The 16,357-nt window shown below is 48.1% G+C and overlaps 1 pseudogene; it reads left to right on the top strand.

Moving 5' to 3' along the window:
• Positions 1 to 2,999: 2,999 nt before the first annotated feature.
• On the top strand, positions 3,000 to 5,644 carry LOC103641748 (uncharacterized; annotated as a pseudogene).
• Positions 5,645 to 16,357: the final 10,713 nt, after the last annotated feature.

Here is a 16,357-nt window from a genome sequence, read left to right as displayed (position 1 = left end):
TGCCAGGTTCTGACCAACCCCGCTGGATGCGGGCGGCGGCCTGATCCTGACATCGTTGGCGACGCGGTGCTGGAGACCTTGGGGCAGATGACGTATTTCTCCGGCCAGGGGTTGGCCCACCCATGCCTGTCCGACGTCCCGACGGATCGGCTCAAGTGCTCCTGTTCCCTCGTTGAGCCTGGCCTGTGCCTCGCGGACTTGCTCGAGTTGTGGGTCGTAACCCCCCGCCGGAGCAGGGACCACAGCTAGCTCCCGTGGGATGTCGGCGCGAGGCGCTGGCCTAGGGAGATCACCGTCCTCCGGCATGCCAAGATGGTTGCCTTCGGAGGGATCCCCTAGCTCGATGTGGAAACATTCGCGGCTTGGGCCGCAGCTCTCGTCGCCAAGGCTGCGGCTTCCATCGGAACAGTCGGATAGGCAGTAGTCACATGCGGTCATGAAGTCCCGCACGGCACTGGGGTTGCCAAGTCCGGAGAAATCCCAACCTAGGCTGGGATCGTCGTCTTCCTCGGACCCAGAGGGCCCGTAGGTCGAGACGTCCGTCAGTCGGTCCCAAGGCGACCGCATTCGGAACCTCAGTGGGGTTGCACTCGCCTCAATGAGAGCGCCCGCCAAAACGAGGTCGTTTGGCGGGTTGAGGCCGAGTCGAAATGACGCAAGATGGGAGTTAGTCGTTACCTTTTGGTCGACGAGGAGCGACGTAGTCACATCGGGGACTGGTTGCGCCGTCATCTCTGGTTCGAGGGCGACGTCCTGCAGGCTTTCCGCGAGTGTGCCGGCGTCGTCTTCTTGCTCGGGGTCGGCGTGCCGCGGGGGGACGACGCTTGCCTCCGTCTTGAACGCGAGGTCGACGTCCGGCGTGCCTTCCGTCGGGGTGTCGGGGGCGTCGATTCGCTCGACGGCCGACGAAGCGCGGCCTCCCGCCTGGCCTTGACGGCCTCGCCTCCTCCTCCGTTGGCGGGGGAGAGAACGGAGCGAGCCCGAATGTTGCTCCTCCACTACACGGGGAAGACGTCGTCGATTCCGCCGCCGGCGGGCGGGCTGTTGGCCGCCATTGTCGTAGTCGCGCGGCGGTGGAAGAAGTATCATGTCGTAGCTGCCGTCGAAGGACATGAACTCAAGAGTCCCGAAACGAAGCACCGTCCCGGGGCGGAGAGGTTGCTGGAGACTGCCCATCTGGAGCTTGACGGGGAGCTGTTCGTCAGCACGCAGCAGGCCCCTACCTGGCGCGCCAACTGTCGGCGTTTCGAGACAGGGGGGTCCCTAAGCCGACGAGTGAGTGTGCTGCGTGCCCCAGCCCAGATGGGTCGAGCGCGTGGGCGAGCGCGAAGGGGGGAGAGGCGAGGTGGCCGGAGTCGAGCGTGAGAGAGGTGGAAGTCCCGCGGCCTTCGTGTTCGTCCCGCGCCCAGGTCGGGTGCGCTTGCAGTAGGGGGGTTACAAGCGTCCACGCGGGTGAGGGAAGCGAGCGGCCCCAAGAGAGCGCCTGTCCCGTCCTCGGTCCCGCGCGGCCAACCTTCTCTGAGAACGCCCTGGTCCTCCCTTTTATAGTCGTAAGGAGAGGATCCAGGTGTACAATGGGGGGTGTAGCAGAGTGCTACGTGTCTAGCGGAGGGAGAGCTAGCGCCCTAGGTACATGCCAATGTGGGAGCCGGAGAGATCGGGGCACCCTGCTGGCGTGATGTCGTGGCTGTCGGAGGTGCGGCGGAGCCTGGCGGAGGGACAGCTGTTGGAGCGGTCGAGTCCCCGCTGACGTCGTCCTGCTTCCGTAAGAGAGCTGGGGGCCGCCGTCGTCATAGAGCTTGTGGAGCGCCATCATTGCCCCTCCGGCGGAGCTGGCCGGATGAGACGCCGGTCTTGTTCTCCGTGACCCGAGTCGATTCGGGGTAGGATGATGATGACGCCTCCTGTTGACGTGGCGGTCTGTGCCCTAGGCAGGGCGACGTGGGGGTTCCTCCGAAGCCGAGGTTGAGTCTGCCTTCTGTTGCCGTGGCCGAGCCCGAGCCAAGGGGTCGGGCGAGGCGGAAGTCGTTCGGCCGAGGCCAGGGCGGAGTCCGAGCCCTGGGGTCGGGCGAAGCGGAGTTTCGTCGTCTTCCGGGTCTTAGCCCGAGTCCGAGCCCTGGGGTCGGGCGGAGCGGAGTTTCGTCGTCTTCCGGGTCTTAGCCCGAGTCCGAGCCCTGGGGTCGGGCGGAGCGGAGTTTCGTCGTCTTCCGGGTCTTAGCCCGAGTCCGAGCCCTGGGGTCGGGCGGAGCGGAGTTTCGTCGTCTTCCGGGTCTTAGCCCAAGTCCGAGCCCTGGGGTCGGGCGGAGCGGAGTTTGCCGTCTTCCGGGTCTTAGCCCGAGTCCGAGCCCTGGGGTCGGGCGGAGCGGAGTTCGCCGTCTTCCGGGTCTTAGCCCGAGTCCGAGCCCTGGGGTCGGGCGGAGCGGAGTTCACCGTCTTCCGGGTCTTAGCCCGAGTCCGAGCCCTGGGGTCGGGCGGAGCGGAGTTCGCCGTGGCACCTTTGTCAAGACCTGACTGCCGGTCAGACTCACTCTGTCGAGTGGTGCTGCAGTCGGAGTGGCGCAGGCGGCGCTGTCCCTCTGTCAGACTGGTTAGTGGAGCGGTGGAGTGACGGCGGTCACTTCGGCTCTGCCGGGGGCGCGTGTCAGGATAAAGGTGTCAGGCCACCTTTGCGTTAAATGCCCCTGCAATTTGGTCAGTCGGTGTGGCGATTTAGTCAAGGTTGCTTCTGAGCGAAGCCAAGGCCTCGGGCGAGCCGGAGATGTGTCCGCCATAAAAAGGGGGCCTCGGGCGAGACGGAAGTCTCTCGAGGTCGGCTGCCCTTGGCCGAGGCTAGGCTCGGGTGAAGTATGATCGAGTCACTTGTGTGGACTGATCCCTGACTTAATCGTACCCATCAGGCCTTTGCAGCTTTATGCTGATGGGGGTTACCAGCTGAGAATTAGGCGTCTTGAGGGTACCCCTAATTATGGTCCCCGACACCTGTGCAGGAGCGAACAATTAGAGTCACCACGCAAAGAATTGCTGAAATAAACCAAGAAAATAGCCACAACCTGTCTGTTCATAAACAACTCAGTTCATGTCCTACTACAAACCATGATTCGATCGAAACTCTTGTTGTTCCTACACAACCTAGTGCAAATACCACCATAGACAATAACCCAACACATAACATAGATAATGCTATAGAGCCTAATTCTCTGATACAGGAGGAGAGTGATAACCACAATGCAGTTGAAGGTAACTAAACATTTTAAATATTTAGACATTGAACTATCTTGAGCAAATAACTTTTATGTTTTCCAGCATTAGTTTAGGTAACTAGTATAACTTAAATTTGAACAAAATTACTCATATGTTTTAGTATGATTTATGGCAACTAATTCTTAGTTATATGCAGCATCACACATATCAACAACTTTTTGTGTCCTGACCAGGAACAATAGATATCATACCAAGGAGAAAAAGTATGGGCAAACAACTTGAATCGTTAAGCAGAGGACTAGGAATGAAGATTCCAATCCAAATTACTGAAGGGAGCAAGAGGCCGGAGCCACCCATTCAAGCTGCTAAGTTTGCATCAGAGGGGGGAATCACATTGCGGCAGCACATTCCAATATTTCACCACTGGAAGGAGTACAAGAGGAAAGAGAATGAACCTACAATAAAAAACTATATTGGAAAAGTTACTGTAAGTTACTTTTACTCATTTGTCAAGTTACAGTTCATTGACATTTTCAATTATTGTTGAAATTGTTTCTTCTTTACTAGGCTCAATTCACCATGGACAATGATAGCAAGGCAGTGGAAGATGCTTGTCTAGATATGCTAAAGGTTGGACAACGCCAAATGAGGTATAGACTAAAACAAAAGTATTTCAATGGGATACCTGCTAATCAAGTGAGGAGTACATCGCCTATTTCAAGCATGTCTGATGAGGACTGGAGAAAGTTGGTGGAGAAGTGGTCTACCCCAAAACACAAGGTTTTTGCAATAAATCTCCACTGGCTTGCACTGTACTATCTTTATTGCTTGAAGTGAAATCATGGATATCCTTATGAATTTTACCTTTCCTATTTTCACATTTCGTCCCAAATAATTTATGTCCACATTAAGTGTCTACCTTTTAGATAATGGAACATTGATCTAGCTTTTGCACCATCCTTGGTGAATGCACCCAATAAATAGTATGTATAGTTTAGATTCTGCAACATAACTAAAAACATCAAATACAGTAGCACCTAGAGAAAACCAATGCAATAATTAACTAATGTAGACTTTGAAAACTGCTATACTATTTCACACTACTTATTGTACATATTATTTCTAACATGTTGATTTAACGTACAGGATAGTTGTATGAAGAATAAACTTAATCGTGAAAAAGTACAGTATCAACAATGCACAGGATCCCAATCATATATTGCAAAAGCTTATTTACTGGTAAGAAAATCATCATTGGTTACTGAACTGCATAGTTGACAAATCTTTGATTGTTTAATGCTACCAGTAAATTCAGTTTTAACATCTCTATTTACTCATAAAGTTGTCCCCTAATTTATTAGTAAGAAAATGATCATTGGATGTCAGAGCTGTTTCCTAGGCCTTCAGAGAAGTTTGACTAGCTTTCAGTCAATATATCCACAATTCTATGTTGTAAATTATAGACCATTTTGATAACAGTACAAAATATGTCTTCTAGTTTATTTATTGGAGTTTGCTTCCTCTTTTCATTGTGGCTGCATTGCAACTACTACTGCAGGGAAAGCAGCCCAATGCCAAGATGTAGAGAAAGCAGCCTGCTGCCATCTCTGTCTTTTATCTTTCTAGATGATGAATTAGCACTGCTCATATCTACTAGAAATATTATTTCATTCAACCCATTTAGTATTGTCCATATCTAAAATGTATTGTAAATCTTTTAACAAATGTTCAATCTTCAATATATGTCATATTGAAATTTATAAATCCGACTTGTACATTATGTGTCAAGGTCTCTATTCTCACCAGATTCATTTTCTCACTTTAGAAACAAGAGAAATATAAGGATGCTGAACCGAGTGCAATAGATCTTTTCAAGGATATGCATTGCAACAAGAAGAAAGGTTTTTCTGAAAATGTAAAGAAAGCAATTGTGAGTACTCGTTTGCTTTTATGTTTGTTCTGAAAAATTACAAGTACGACTATGTTATACTAACAAATAATATTTATAATAGGTTGACATGGAAGCAATGGTGACAACACCAGTTGAGGATGGACAACAACAGAAGTCTCCTATGGAAGTTGTTTCTGAAGTGCTAGGGGGTTCTAGTTTATTTCTACATAATGTTGGTCTGCAAGATAACTCCAAGAAAAGCTCCACAACAACTGTTTCTGCAAAGGTTCAAGAACTTCAGAATCAATTGGAGTCTGAGAGGCTAGAAAAAGATGGACTTCGGGAAGAAGTAGAAACCTTAAAGGCTCAGGCACAGGCCTCAAAGGAAACCATGGACAATATGAAGAGATCGATGGAAGAAAATAACAGTCTCCTCCATCAACTGTTGAGCTTCAATCGAAGCCAAGCGCCCCCATCTTAAGGCTGCTATAGTATCATGTTATATTAGTTCTGGATTCAGGTTTTATAAATTTGGAATATGTTTAAACTTTCATACTTTGGGTTGAAGTTATAGGATTTCCTTTGTATTTTAATTTACATGATCTACAATCATATGATTTGAAGTTATAAAAGTATCTCTTGTATGAATTGTGTGAATGTTGAACTAAATAATTCAATGTTTTGGTTATTAGCATGTGATTTCATAATATTCCATGACGCTATGAATTCATCACGCCTTATGATGAACAATTCGTCATAAATATATTGCAACGTCATCGTACTTTGTGATGAAAAAATTCGTCACACATATATTGCCACCTCATTGATATTTATGACAAATATTTTTGTCACATAATTTTGCCACATCATCTGCCATGTGGCATGCCACGTCATAACATCTGTGACGAATGAACTCGTCACAACATTTTCGCCACATCACCTGCCACGTCAACTGCCATGTCATCTCGCCACGTAATCAGCCACGTGGCAAGGCACGACTACATGAATTGTGACGTATTTAGACATAATTAGTGACGAATTCGCGTGTCATAGAATTAGTGACGTTTGTAGTTTGCGTCATAAACTATTATGACGTTTTTTTGTTATTCGTCATAGTACACCATTTAACACGCACCTTCTGTGACGATGTGATTTTCGTCACAATCACGTCACCAACATGTAAGGTATGACAAAAATACTATTGTTTGTGACGTAATGTTAATGTCACAGAAGGCATAGAAGGTTGTAGTGGCTCAAAAGAACACAGCAAAACTCTCTCTTCTAGTCACTATTGCTTTGAGTGGAATTGGGACTTGGAGAGATTTTGATTCACTCTAATTGTGTCTTGTATTGAATGCACTAGCTCTTGTATTGAATGTGTTGGCTGGAAACTTGGATGCCTTGAAGTATGGTGGTTGGGGGGTATTTATAGCCCCAACCACCAAAGTGGCCGTTGGAGCTCTGACAAGTGGGGCCACCGGACAGTCCGATGGTGCACCGGACAGTCACTATTCACTGTCCGGTGCGCCATCTATGCCTGCTCTGACTTCTGCGCGCGCAGTCCGTGCACTGTAGCTCACTGTTCACCTTTTGCAGACGACCGTTGGCACTGTAGCCGTTACTCCGCTTGGCACACCGGACAGTCCGGTGAATTATAGCGGAGGGGCTCCCCGAATTCCCGAAGCTGAGCAGTTCAGAGTGATTCTCCCTGGTGCACCGGACACTGTCCGGTGCGCCAGACCAGGGCAGCCTTCGGTTGTCTTTTGCTCTTTTTATTTGAACCCTTTCTTGGACTTTTTATTGGTTTATGTTGAACCTTTGGCACCTGTAGAACTTATAATCTAGAGCAAATTAGTTAGTCCAATTATTTGTGTTGGGAAATTCAACCACCAAAATCAATTAGGAAAAGGTTTTAGCCTATTTCCCTTTCAATCTCCCCCTTTTTGGTGATTGATGCCAACACAAACCAAAGCAAATATATAAGTGCAGAATTGAACTAGTTTGCAAAAGTTAAGTGCAAAGGTTACTTAGAATTAAACCAATTTTACATTTCATAAGATATGCATGGATGCTTTCTTCTAATTTATCATTTTGGACCACGCTTGCACCACTTGTTTTGATTTTGCAAATATTTTTGGAAATTCTTTTCAAAGTCTTTTTGCAAATAGTCAAAGGTATATGAATAAGATTGAAGGAAGCATTTTCAAGATTTTGAAATTTTCTCCCCTTGTTTCAAATGCTTTTCCTTTGACTAAACAAAACTCCCCTTAATGAGATTCTCCTCTTATTGTTCAAGAGGGTTTTAGATATTAATTTTGAAAGAGGTCATACCAATTTGAGATTATATCAAAAATAAGATACCAATTGAAAGACTACATTTTTGAAATTGGTGGTTGTGCGGTCCTTTTGCTTTGGGCTAATATTTTCTACCCCTTTGGCATTGTCGGTACCCTGAATCAGGGATACCCCTTACTACAATATGAAGACGCGGTGCTCGTACGCCGTTCCTTAGCCACACGGTGAACAACGCTCGTCCCCACCACAAGGGCAGATCAAGGGGCTCCATATGGCAAGGAAAGATGATACATCCAGGATGTATCAGTCGAGCCGGACCTCCGCGAGGGAGCGCCGGACCCCTGTACGCACAACCCGGACCCTCGATTGTAGCCCAGGACTCCCGAGTAAGCATGTCGGGTCCCTTGGATGGGGTCCAGATCCCTCCGAGTAAGGTCCGGGCCGCAACAAGGTCCCGGGACAAGGGAAACCCTGGCATGAGCAAGGGTCCGGTACTGACAAGTGGCTGGGCTTTACTCTGCGCATGCGCTCCCCTCTAAGGCGGAGACCCGATGCAGCCACGTGGCTCGTTGCCCGTGACATAAGCCAGCGGGCGGGGCATGACATAAGAGCTCTGAGTCGCGCGACCTCTGCATTTATTGCAGAAAGGACACGCCGCCTGTCCACCCTTCTGATAGGTGAGTGCCCCCACGACATTTATTGCGTCATGTCCATTCCGTTGGCAGGCGACGCGGGGGCCACCCTGCAGACGGCGCACATGTCCAGTCCGTTGCGGAAACAGTACGCCCATGCTGCGCGGTGCACTGTACTGATCCCTTATGCGAGAAGCTTCCCCCTGCACGCCGAGGCTACATGGATCTCGGGTGTCAGGGCGCAAGAAGATTGCTCCAGCAGAAGATATTAGTAGCTACATCCGCAATGTTCTTGGGCCCACATGTCGGGGCTCAGTATTCTTGTACATGTCCCCCTTTAGCTATAAAAGGGGAGACATGCAACGTTACAAGACAAGCTCAATTTGGAGGCTTAGACTCTCAAGTTTCCACAGCAATCCAACACACAGTGGAGTAGGGTGTTACGCTCCGGCGGCCCGAACCACTCTAAACTCTCGCGTGTTCATGTGCTTGATGTTCGCTTAGCAGGACAGGCAAAACGCTTAAGCCCCTTCCTCATACCGCCACCCGGCCGAAGAATTCCCTCTCCGACATTTGGCGCGCCAGGTAGGGGGCTAGGCATTAGGTTTTTGCCAGTTTTTCTCGCTCAGCATGATGGTGCAAATCGTTGAGCACCGCGCCAAGACTTCCACGGATTTCCTGGTGGAGGAAGAAGCTACTTCTTCCACACCACAGGTTCCCAACCGCCCTGTGTCGGGTGCTGCTGCTGTGCACGCCGCACGGCAGCATACAGCTGCACAGACATCCCAGACTCCGTCGAGGGCGACTCTGGGAGCATTGTCAGCAGCCAGGGAGTTGCTGCGACACTCTCCAAGCTCCACGGCCTCACCAGGGGCCATGAAGCAATGGCGGGACGACTTTGTTGCGGTAGCACCGCAGGCCCCAATGGGCACCCGGTCCCAAGCGGGTGTCCACTTGGCCGGCGTGGGTTGTGCCGGTCTCGCGTATCATCTCCGCGCAGCGTCATGGCCACCCAAGTTCCGGCCGCACCTGCCGGAAAAGTACGATGGAACATCAAACCTGTCGGAGTTCCTGCAGGTGTACGTCACCGCTATCACAGCAGCATGTGGAAACACCGCTGTGATGGCGACATATTTTCATGTCGCCTTGTCTGGACATACCCAGACCTGGCTCATGAACCTCGCCCCAGGGTCAATCTACTCCTGGGAAGAGCTCTGCGTGCGGTTCATTGCGAACTTCACCAGTGCTTACCAGCAACACGGCGTGGAGGCCCACCTCCACGCAGTACGGCAAGAACCCGGAGAAACTCTCTAGACATTTATCTCTCGCTTCACCAAGGTGCGAGGTACTATACCTCACATCTCCGATGCTTCCATCATCACAACCTTCCGATAGGGAGTATGTGATGAGAAAATGTTGGAGAAGTTGGTCACGCATGATGTGGAGACTGTCCCCACACTCTTCGCTCTGGCCGACAAATGCGCCAGAGCCGCCGAGGGCCGTGCATGGCACTCGGCCCCACAAACTGGGGCTGCCCAGTCGGGTGGCTCGGGTGCCGTCCCCCGGGACAGTAAGAAGAAAAAGAAGAAGGACCGCGACTACCAGAGGTCACGGTCCACCGCTCTAGTCGTTGTAGCCGCGACCGGGGGCCGGGGCGACCGCAACAAACGTCCACGACCGCAGAGGGGTAACAGCGGCTCATGCCCTGTGCACCCCAACGGTCGCCACAACGCCGCGGAGTGTCGTGAGATCATTGACCTCGCGAAACGCGTCAGCGAGCGGTGTGATCAGTCTTCCAAGGACGGCTCCCCACCTTGTCGCCGACCTGGCAAAGAAAAGGTCGACGACGGCGAGGTGGCCGCAGCTGAACGGGACCTCGGGTATCAGTCACCCGAGGGGGACCTGAAGGATGTCTTCGCCGGAGGCTCCTACTCCGGTGGGGATAACTAGATGGACCTCCAGGGGGACCCCGTGCTCCCCGGGCTATGTGGCCGAAGCCTGCCTTCCCCCAGGAAACCCTTCTGGGCTCCCCACGGGTCCAGACTTCAGACAGGTTCATGCAGAAATGGTCACAGCCAAAGACGAGGGCTCCCTCGTCAAACGCAGATGGGAACCCAGGGTCCGGACCTAGTCCTACGGCAAGTACCAAACCAAGAAGGGCTCCGCAACTCTCCCCCGGCTAGGAAGGACCCTTCAAGGTAACGGGAATACGTCGACCCGAGGGTGACCGTCTAGCTACGACTGAAGGAGTGCCTCTCCCTGGTGCTGGAGCATCTCTGTAAGTTCTATCCATAAGAGCAAGTCTGAGGGGTCGAATTTGTTTCCCTTTTGTAACTAGGTAACGCATACGTGTACGCCAACCCGGTGAGGTCCGTCCCCATTAACCCGGCCTGTTGGTCTACACCCATGCATGATAAGTTATAAAGAAAAGAATTACCCCCTCAGATGTGCCCCTATGATAGTTTCATCTTACTACTCCATGGTCTTACCTTGCAGTTTTTCAGATATTACTTTATCTAACCCACACGAACAGTTCCCTTTCCATCAGACATAATGACTTCCGAATTGAACAACCAGGATTGCAGTTTAGGACATCTTGCGAAAGCAGGAGGGCCCGACAGCCTAGGAGCCGGCTCTGGAGAACGGGACCCCGTTCCATGGGGTGGTCCGGAGCCTGTGTGGCCGCTTAGCCTGGTTCCGTACCCGAAAGCCTGCACACTCCACCACTCCGTGACGGGTACCTAGTATTTGAAGCTATAAGTCCTGTGGGTCCGACAACCTGGGGTCCGGAACTAGAGAATGGACATTTGCCTCCTGGGGTGGTCCGGAGCCCATGTAGCCGCTCAGCCTGGTTCTGTACCGTGGGCCTGCACACTTCACCACTCTGCGACAAGTGTCCTAGTACCTAGAACCACCACCCAGGGGGTCTGGATGCACAACTTGGCCTCCCAGACTAGACCCTGCAGGTCCCGAGCATGTATCAAAGGATGGCTAGTGTCTGATGATGGGTCCTGTGGGTGTACTACTAACGCTCCCTAGCCAAAGCTGTGTGCAGGCCCAGGTCCCAATCGAGGCTACCTCCTAGGGGCCACCGCCAAACTCTTTCTTAGGTATGCTGGTCTGCAGCCTCGACAAATCGAGCCTACATCCTAGGGGGGCAGGTACCAAGGAAGAATCAGTTACACCACACGCAATAGGGACAAGTGGTACACAGATAAGTGCTAATACTGCTTGATAAATAGTACTCAAAAGTACCTTACAAAAAGCAAAAGTATTACATCTGCCTTCAAGCGGAATCCTAGTTCCATCTCTACTCTGCGGGTATAAGCTACCAGACGCCAGCGAAGTCGCGCTGGAAAGCCCGTGGCCACTGGCCTTGTGGAATCCCCTAGGACGGTGTGACAACGGTGATGGCCGCCTCAATGCGTGCGCCATTCCGAAGGGGTCCTCGCCCCCGTCCTCCTACGGGGGGCGACAACGAGGCCATTAAAGCCAAAGAGTGGGAGGCTCGGCGGCAGGTGGCGCTGGTGGTCTCGCCAGCGGAGGCAACCACCTCTGCAGTGGGTAGCCTCACCAGTGGCGGCAACCACCTCAGCACCGACAGCAGCGGCCACCTCTGCACCGGTGGCTTACCGGCGACGGCGACTGCCTCGCCGCGTGCAGAAAGGTCCTCGCCGCCGTCCTCCTACGGGGGTGAGGATAAGACCATCCAAGAACGCGACCGCCACCTCCGCGGCGTACGACGTCTTGTACGACCCCCTGGGCGGCGTCGGAGCAGTGCGCCACGGATGCGGCAGGTCTGCGCACGGCGCGACCGTCGCCCGTGTGCTGGACGAACAGCCGCGCCTCGCTTGGCGGCGAAAGGCGGTGCTGGAGGCGGCGCCAAAGCCATCCAAGCTAAGGAGCCAGACACGCGGCAGCTGACGGCGCCCGCAGCCGGTCGGCCCTGCGTAGCCGAAGTTCGCCTCCTCCGCAAGGCTAGTGAACGTCCTTCTCCTCCAAATGCTGGAGGAAGAAGCGGGTCACCAGCCCATGCGGAAGGTAGGACCCCAACTCGGCTCGCCTTCCACCCCAGCAAGGATGATGAACATCCTTGAAGCTAAGGGCAGGGGGGAGGCCGCAGCCCGGCTCGCTTCTCTCCACCACGAGGCTGGTGGTCATTGTGGCGGAACCGCCCGAATTATTCCAGCTTAAGTGCCCAAGTCGCACCCTTAAAGGCAGCAACACACTTAAATCAGAATAACCCGTCAGTCCCTCGGATCTAGTCCGATAAAGCCACTTATCCAGGATCGAATACCACTAGCTCACTCGAAGGTGAGGCACAGAGAAATACAATAAAGCATAATACCACAAATTTAATAAGTATCAATAGTGATTACATTATCGGAGTTTCAGAAATAATAACCATAAATTTTTAATGCAGCGGAAATAACTAACGGAGAAAACCGAGTAACATGGCGAAGCCTGGCCATGCTACTCCTCCTGGTCCTCTCCTGCGGAAGCAGTAACCCACTCGATCGTCTATCCCGGTGGCAGGGATGAAGGCCAAGTCACACCATCAACCAAATCAAGGAGGTACCTGCAAAAATTGTGCCACAAGCAAGGCTGAGTATACTAACACTCAGCTAGACTTACCCGGTGTGAGGAGTCTACTCCTCTACCTCTAGACATGCAGCTGTTTGGCTGAGGGGTTTGGTTTGCCAAAAGCACTAGCTGAGTCTAAAATCAAGTTTTAGCTTTTCAAGTTCTAGAATAATAACTTAGACTAGATGAGAACCTATCTATTCATACATGATATCAAACATTATATCAATCAACATCTTTTGCCAGTATCTCATTTCCACTTATTACTCAATGCAGTACAATGGATCAAGCAGTCTCATTAGCTGCGAGAAGCAGACGATTCGAATCGAGTTTTAACCTTGCAAGGTAAACCTAAACACACGACATGTCAGGGCACTCCGTCCCCACACATGTCAACCGTCCCCATCGATTCCCCGTTCGCGGCCAGGCCTCACCGTCTTAGCATACAATGCTCCACTGACCCCGGCCGCCGCCGTGCAGTGGCCGCACTTGTACCCACCATATCTAGAATGGGAGACCCAGTCTCATGTCACGTGAGGGATAAAGTCCGCGCACGGCTTCACTCAGGTACTAGGTTTATCGGTTACCATTTTTCCCGACATGTGTTTAGTACATTCAAACGCTTGACACAGGTATCCGCACGTTAATCCTTATTCCAATTTGTCTCATAGACAACGCATCCCCATGGATCCGTGTCCACAGACCATCATTATTCTGTTATCAAAAATGGATACAACCAATTCCTGACCTCGCGCGAGTGCTAGAAAAATCACTCGACTTCTACCGAGATCCTGATTTAGCATAGCAGCTACTCGACCTAGCAACTAGGGTTTCAACCAACTCCTACACTTAAGTGCACGGTACAAGCCTACAAACATTAAGTGTAGTAAAATAGCATATATAAACGGTTATGCATAAAACCGGGGCTTGCCTTTAATTTAACACTTAGATAGTGTTTGCTGGGGGTACTCGCTTGGCGAGCATCCACTGGTTAAGTCCATCCTTCCTTGGGTCATCCACTGACTGCACCTTGCGGTTGGCACTACATCACTTGCACGATCATCCTCTCTCGGTCCTAAATGAGATGAAAGATGCATGTGTATGAATATGATGAAAAATACCACAAGATATACAAAGACACAGTAGCGAACTGACATTAATTTAGAAGACACCGTAAACCACCACACGTTAGCATTAGTTATCTACACGTCATCGGGCATACGTAGTCAATCATCACTGGAAAACAACAAACACTTCCTATAATTATCTATTGCAAACACGACATCATAAGTACAAGCATTCGTCACGTTCACTTTTATCATTCATTAGTTACTTATTATTAAACTAGTTAAGTACGCAAAAATTTACGATGACTTACACATAGACAGACTTAGTTAAAAGGAATAGTTGCTTAATCGGGTTTTACAATCATTCACAACCTTCTATTGCAAGCATACACCCCAGAGAACACACATGAGGAGATAGTTTATCCACAATTACAAATTGTACTACTTTAATGACGTTGGTTACTTAGTAGTATTAGCAGAAAGCCAAAGACATGACATTATTCATTTTGTTTCCCTAATATATAACTGCACTTGCTAACTTTTGATTAAGCTAAGCTACTTATTAGACCTTAACCAATTTAGTTCACTAACTTAGTGAGACGTGTACTACTTACTTATATATAACCCCAATTATACTAGTCACTGATTATTATTACTCATGTTCAGTCAAATCTCAAAACAAACAAGCAGTCGACTCAAGACAGCTAAAACAAGTTACGGCAATCAATCACATTCAACATGTTTGGGACAGCAGCATAGCAGTTGCTTGTTTCAGTTATAACTCACACGTTATTTATCTAAACATGGTGAACAAATACTCTTTAGAAATCTTATTAAACACTCTCTAACTTTGGTATTTTCATCTCGAGGTAATTAAACACTTAATAAGGTTAAATAGTGATATATGACAGTTTTATTTAGATTTGGACAGATTCAGACTTGCGACTTCAAAAATTTATAACTAGAGACTCAGGAATTCAAATCAATTGATCCTAGACTTTCTGAAAAGCTAATTAAATGTTCTATAAATTATTTGTAAACATCTCAGGTTGATTTAAAGTGTATCAAGAGTAAAAGACACTAGAAGGCTTTGCTGTCCAGATTTGGACAGATTCAGACTTCACACTTCAAACATCCCTAAATAAATCTTCATATCACCAAAAAGAGTGATCCTAGACTTTTTGGAAAGCTTAGAAAAAAGTAATACATAACTTTTATAATCACCAAGAAGTGATTCTATGTTTAACCAAATCAAACAATTCAGTTTTTGAAATCTGTTCTGACAGTGAACAGAACACAACAATCATTTTATAAAATTCATAACTCTTAATCTATCAGGCCTCTGGTTATGAAATCTTAACACAAACAAGATAAGAAAAGCATCTACAACTTTCTTATAACTACCATGAACAGATTGTAACATTAAATTAGGCAAACAATGCAGTTTCTGAAATCTGTACAGAATTTGGGCAGATTCAGTTACTGAATTTGTGAAAAGCATAACTCCTAAACGATCAGACTTATGGCTGTCAAATTTTAACACAAGGAAGATAATAAAGTTGTCTACAACTTTCTTGTGACCACCAATAACTGATTTCAACATTAAATTAATCAACCATTGCAATCTCTGAAATCTGTTCAGAAATTGGACAGATTCAGTTACTGAACTTGTGAAAAGTATAGCTTTTAAACCATCAATTCTTAGCTCATGCATTTTTAGGACAAACTAGATACACAGGTGAACTATAACTTTTATATAGCACATATCTACAGAAAACATACTTTACTTAACTAGATTAATCGCACAACTAAAACTGAACACGCAGGAAATTCAGCTTGCGGTCATAATAGCACTTAACTCAAGCACCAAACATAATCATGGAGGGATAGTGCCACAAATTCTCAAGTTTAAGTCATTGTGACTTAGTTATCAAGTTTCACTTTATATCAAGACACTTAATCATTTCAAGAAACATGCGCGCTTTTGTTTACTTCTAATTTGTCTCTAATTCTCCTTGTAATTATAAAATGTGTGTCATTTTAGCACCATATGAAACTATCTAATTTGGGGCTGGAATTTTTATGAGGTATAGGTAATAACAAATAATGACCAATGTATAAATTTCACATGCCCAGGTTTTATATTTTGTTTAATACAAAAATAACAAATTGTTAATGCAATAAAGTTTGTGAGAGCAAGTTAATTCTAAAATTAATTAGTTTCTGTGGATGCATGACCATATTAAATTTTCTTAGGCTATTATAATATCATACAAGGACAGTGGAACATCATTTTCCATTTTTACATCCATATATTATTTATAAACCATTTAAAACTACTTAAGATGTATTAAACAAGTTAAATCACTAACTTAATCATACATGCACCACAATTCATGAAATGTTTACCAGTCACTAAGCATCACACAGAGGGTCTACTGTAAAAATTTCAATCCATTTGAAGCAATAGAGCTACGGATCCAAAAATAACAATCAAAACAATCATCCTTTTCCTATTTAACATGTTTTAATTAACACACCAAGAAAACAGTGAACAACCTGTAAGTTTTATATTTTTCCTAGATGGAGTATGACAACAGCTGACTAACAAAACAGGTTTCATCATTTTTGGATTTTTATAAATAAAATTATGGAGAGAAGCAAGTTTATTTATTCTCTATACCAGT

The sequence above is a fragment of the Zea mays genome, chromosome 10, assembly GCF_902167145.1.
Source record: "Zea mays cultivar B73 chromosome 10, Zm-B73-REFERENCE-NAM-5.0, whole genome shotgun sequence".
In the NCBI taxonomy this organism is placed as follows: Eukaryota; Viridiplantae; Streptophyta; class Magnoliopsida; order Poales; family Poaceae; genus Zea; species Zea mays.
The sequence above is the reverse complement of the archived record's forward strand: the minus strand, read 5'-3'. Positions and strand labels throughout refer to the sequence as shown.